The 6,000-nt window shown below is 40.7% G+C and overlaps 1 protein-coding gene across 1 annotated transcript in view; it reads right to left on the reverse strand.

Moving 5' to 3' along the window:
* Positions 1 to 6,000, reverse strand: part of abca12 (ATP binding cassette subfamily A member 12) — a 70,849-nt gene that overhangs the window by 47,037 nt on the left and 17,812 nt on the right. The gene's annotated exons all lie outside the window — the stretch shown is intronic.

The following is a 6,000-nucleotide window of genomic DNA, read 5'->3' on the forward strand; positions in this document are numbered from 1 at the left end:
AGACTGAAGCACTGTAAGAATATAGATTTGGCTCACCAATAGTAACCTTTATTAGCCTACTCCCTGTTGTAGATTTTTATTCTGGAGCACCTTTTCAATTAGTTTATCATTTTAAGCCCTGTTTAATACCATTAAAATAGACATACTGCGTAATAGAAAGTATCTGGTGTATAGTGAATTGAAAGTGACCATATTTTAATGAATTTTGTATAGTGAGAAATATAGAATATTGTTAGGCTATCACAGCTTATCTTTAATCATATTTGTTGATAAGTGCGAATTGCAAGCCTTTTTTAACTGCAAGTCCAATGAAAAAGTTTTAGTAAATAACAGCATCACTTACATCTGATTCCAGTTGTCTGGTCCACACCGTGGAGAATGCTCTCAAAATATGTAGTTGTTACTTTGAGTCCAGAGAGAAGGTATACACGGAACATTTCTGGTATTAACTGCTTGAGCACGACGCTCTCAGCTCTCTTGAGGATGAAGGAGGGAGATGTTACGTGATGAGGCGAAACTCATGTCAGGTTGGACAATCAGCTTCAATGACCCTGAACAATTTCCAGGATGTTCTGCTGTACAGAGGGTGGCACTGGGTCGGTGGCTGTGGTCAGGATCTGCATAGTACTTTGGACTGCTTCTGTGATGGCGGCAAAGAATGATCACTCTGTATGCCACCAGGTTGCTCTGCCACCATTAGGGGCTTTGTTCAGGACTGGGTGATATTTCTAATGACAGAGAGGTAGGCCAGTTGATCATCATTGAGAAAATTAGCCACAGTCTGCAGCAGGTCTTGGATGTCTGTCACAGGGGTGGAGATATTTTATGGAGGAGTTTCCCCATTGGAGCATACTAGTAAGGACCAAGGGGACATTGGGTTGTTTCATCCACTCCTGTATGAGGTCGAGGTATAGCTTAATTTGGGCTTCAATGGCATTCAGGATGGTTGTGTTGTAGATTGGCGGTGAACCTGGATAGTTATTCTGAATCAGTAGGTTGACCTTTATGAGGTCATATAAGCTCTGGAGAATCTCAACAACAGCCTGGCCAATTCTACTCACCCCTGCACCATCTATTGGAACTGGAGGCTGTTCATACAAGACCTCAACCTGGTTATTGACAAACACAGTGAAATTTGCATATGCCAGCTGTAATGTCACTTGAATTTTGGGGTGGTAGAAAAATGGTTGGAGCAGCGATGAGACCGAGCTGCTGCTGGTGATATTTTCCAGCCTCTTCAAAATACCATTCCACAATCTCCAGATATAGCTTCTGGTAGTATATGGGCTTCATCATCAAGGTGGTGTTTAAATTGTTCAATGGTTCAGTGTTGGCCATCAGTTCTATCAGACCTCCACACCATGATTTCATTCATGATCTCTGGAGTGTTCAGCTGGTTAAGTTGGAGATTCATCTTGATATTGCCAGGGTGCTGTTCAATGTGTGAACAAGAATCATATATGGTTGGAACTTAAGTTAGCCTGAGTGACATCTCTGAAGTAGTGTTGACGATTAACGGGATGAGAGAGAGGATGGATGTCTCATTGCGGAGATTAGGTAGGTGTGTCAGGAAACCAGGACCCCGTTGATCAATCCCATAACACACTGTGCTGTCACCATTGGGTCATGCTGTGGCTCAAAACACTGGCGAGCATTGATAAATCTCCATTATATTAACCATCAGGTCGTTTATGTTGGCAGCTCCTGCTAGTGCAGCAAGTTATTCAGCTCCTCAAGGGTTAGGTTTGACTGTCCCAGAGCATTCTGGACATCAGACACAGAAATATTGGGTGTAGTCATGAGCAATCTGATGAAAATGAAGAGTGCTTTTGAATGTTCCACGACGGCAGCATCATTTGGGGCCAGAAGGAGTGAAAAGACCATGGATGTGAAGTTCTCATATTCGCGTCCTCCAGAACCAAGTTGGTTGCAGCTAGTTTAATGGTGACAGTACCATTAGCCGAGAGCATCATGCTGAGTATACTGATCGAGAAACGTGAGATTTCTGAGATTCCAGCCAAACAGTCCTGGCCTGCTGCACATTCGGTCAACTTATCTTGCAGAGCCTTGACATCCTGGAGAAAGCGAAACAGCCTCTTGTCGGACCCCGAGTGGTAGGAATGCTACAAATTTCTGGATAACTATGTCCGGGCAGCATCTGGTCCGCCTGAGTCTAGGTTCTGGAGACCTCTGGGGTGAGGAGGCTGAGAAAGTCCTTGGAAAGCAAGGGTGGAGGTCAGTGACTTGTTCTGCATCTAGCTGCCCACTTGGTAACGGGAGCTGTTCGATTTTTCGTAGTCTGTACAGAGATATCACCAATTCTTGAAGCTGGCGCACGTACCCAAGAGTGATGTCAGATGGGTCACCATTTGGGGGATCCGTTACTGCCTTCTAGTAGCCAATGGCACGAAAGGATGGCCTCTACAAAGCCTGTTGAAGTTTGGTTGGTGAAAGAGTGGAGGGTTTCCTCTAAAATGGGCCACTTCGTCAGGGTCAAAGTAGTCAGAATAGGTAAGAAACTTTGCCCCATGATGTGGGGGAGAGCAAATCGTGAGATTACCTTCGAAGGAAAGGAACTGCGTTATCAGCCGCTCAAGCTCAGGCAATGTTGGTCTGCTCATTAAAGGTAAAAATGTGCTGGTTGAGCCTGCGCAAGCTTGATCAATATCAAGCATGTGGAGACATTAGGCGGGCTGCCATGGAGAGAACAGAGCAGCAATGGTGCCAGACCTGTGGACTGTAACAGGTTAGTAAGGTGAGGAAGTATGATGTCAGTGTTAGAAGATGCTGCTGTCAGGAAGGGAGGAGATTATTCTGGAGGAAGATATCCAGTGTATGCATCAGGTTGATCGGTAGTCAGACGAGTGCAATCTCCACCTTTGATTTCGTTTTTCAAAAAATGATGCTGCCTGATGTTTATGAATGTCACCATACACATGCTGCAACGATTCAAAGTTCTTTAGACAACTAAAGAGAAAAGAGAGAAGAGTGGAAAAGAATATGTTAGATGTTATAAATTGACGAGTCAATGTAATAAAACGGGAAAAACAATAATAAATGGTGTTGTAACCCTTCTACCGGTGCTATGCTGAATCCTGTATTTGCAAAAGTAGCTCCATGTTTGATAATATTAATAAAACACTAACAATAGCAATCAGTTCATTTCAATTATTTATTCCAAGGAATAGTTTGACATTTTGGCAAATGTGCATGTTCACTTTCTTGCTGAGAGTTAGATGACGAAGCTCACTTATTAACATGTTGTATTCTTCTTTGTTTAATCTGTACAAACAAGCTGTAGGAAAAATCACATTTTGCGATTTTACAGGGGTTATGTGCTTGAAACTATCTCTTGGTTACCTCAGTGACTCCTTGGAGTCTGTCGGCACTGTGAGGTTGCCAGGCAACCAAGAAATAGCTACTGGATAGGCTTTTGTTTTTTTTTTTGTTTTTTTTTTCCAGTGGACAAAACCATGCAGGCTGTTTCCCCCATTTTCCAATCTTTATGTTAAGATAAGCTAATCACCTGTGGTTCGTAGCTTCACATGTAACAGCCAGTAAGAAAGTGGTTATCAATCTTCTCATCTAACTCTCGACAAGAACGTCCTATTAATACAGTGAAAGTCAAATAAGAAAAGAAAAATTTAACGCCAAATAAGCATAATCAACGCATGCTTTGTCTCCGGCATGTTCAGTAAGACACTGACTGTTAAAACTACACAAGCTTTGTCACTTACTTCACCAGGAAGTCTTGGCTTGGTGACATCAGAGCCTGGGTTATTGCTTGAACAAACTGTGGTCCAGTTCAACCAGTTATCGCATGAATGGCTAAGGTGAAAGATGTTCAGAGAAACCTAAAGGGGGAATTAACACATTACACACAGACTTGAATTGGTTGCATTTATTTTTAAAGTGTCAAATAAATCTATTACTTGGTGTTGGGTAAACTTGTTTTTGCGCACTTATGAATGAATTGTTGCATCCATTTTGGGGGCGGTATTATTTATGTTGGTGTCATCAACTGTTCACCTGCACACTTTCATGGCGGCTTCGCTGATGCAGTCCAGTGACATTCTCTATTAATTTAGTGCCGACAAGACCTTACAAAGAAAAAAAACACTGATAAAACTTGCTTTAACCAATGTATTCTTAGCTGAGTCATGGTTTACTAAAAAACATATTCATTGCTATGATACACACTTTTAATAAGATTTTTTAGTTGCTATACACAAAGCTAAAAATACTTGGTAACCAGGGTAAGACAGGAGGTCGTTTCTGTATAGGCTACCCTTGATACAGCATTAATATCCCTTATTGCATTGTGAAGACAGGCTTTTAGTAAGGTAAATGTTTATATTTTCTGCTTCATTTTACGTCCGCATATTACTCAATATTTTACATTATACGTGATTTACTTTATTGTTATTACTGTTATTCTTTGGGAAAATTCTTACCACATTAATTACTATGTAATTACTACATAATTAACGATCTGTAAATTAAAGGATAAAGCTGGCTTTTTACAATTTTCTTTTTTTTCTGGTCCATGGTCTTACTGAAAATATACATTATTTATTCTTATAGGATACATACTTTTAACTTCAATCTTTTAGTTGCACTCGTACTCAAAGAGAAAGACTGACCAAATTTCCCCATACATAATGGTTAGGTGATGGACTATGCTCAAAAGCACTCTGTAGTACTGAGTATTAGACTGAACACAAGAAAAACACTAACGCATCCCTAACATTAGTTACTAGAATGAACACACACTTCGCATTCATGTAAATTTGTATGTAGTCTTGTTATCACTGGTATCTTGCTTGCTTCAAAGTTTTAAAGACATTTTCATAATTGATTACATTTGTAATTATAAGTAATATACCATTAATAATTATGAATGACTGATATGATAATTCAAAGCAATTTTTTTTGGCATAATTCTCATTAATCTTTTTACCGGCCCTTATTATCATAAGATCGCTCTCTGGTTATGCATTCTAAATAGGGTAGCAGAAACAGAAGTAGATCCAGAGAAGAGAAGAGAATGATAGAAGAGAAGAGAAGAAGAAGAGAAGCAGAAGAACGAGAAACTAAGAGCCTATCGGAGAAGGAGAAAGATAAGAGAAGAGTAGAACGAGACAAGAGAAGAAATGCGCGACATCACAGTTTTGCCGGCTGAGTTGTGAACACAACCGGCCATGTAGTTCAAAATCCTAGTAACGCCATGTGGACACCGAGTAGTTTTCTTTACCTCGCGGCCCACTACGGCTGACTATCTCCTCAATATCTTTTCTCCCACAATTCACACCATGAACCAAGTAACACACTCACAAGCCAAAGCAAAGAGCAAGCAAGGCACCAACACTGTATAGTCAGTGAGAATGACTACCCCAGCACGCCTCGAAAATGAGACATTGCTGCACATTGTCAATAACACCAAACTCATGGTGGAACAATTTGAATCTCGCTATTCACCTATCTTTTTCCTTGCAACTATAAAATTCAGATGTAATGGCGTCGATTGCCATAGTCCTGTCAAACAATTAAAATTCATACCATTTTCATCACTGGAAACCTAAACATCTCAGTGGCCTACCTTCTTTTAAGGTTCAAAGGGACATTTCTTTTAAGATTTTAAGACAAGGACAAGACCACGGGAAATGAAAAAGAATCAGCCACCATGCAGGTATATAATCAAGTTGGTCATTTTCAAGACTATTGTTGAACAGATGTCAGGTGACCATACTATAGGTTGTGAATGTCTGGCATCACAGTTTCATCTGCAGTATGCCCCACCCAGATCCATGTGGCGTCACCCTGGTTCAAATACTCTGCAACTGCCCACTGAGAATTGCTCAACTTGTGCCACTCTGATTCGAAAGAATAGTGGGAAGTGCTTACATCTGTAGTCTGTTGGCCTGCTGATGGTGCTTAGAGCTCTTGTGCCTGTGAAAAACATATAAGAAAGCAGCAATTAAAGATCACGCGAGACACTGA

Source organism: Seriola dumerili, unplaced genomic scaffold (assembly GCF_002260705.1).
Source record: "Seriola dumerili isolate Sdu_G_001 unplaced genomic scaffold, Sdu_1.0 BDQW01000052.1, whole genome shotgun sequence".
Taxonomy (NCBI): domain Eukaryota; kingdom Metazoa; phylum Chordata; class Actinopteri; order Carangiformes; family Carangidae; genus Seriola; species Seriola dumerili.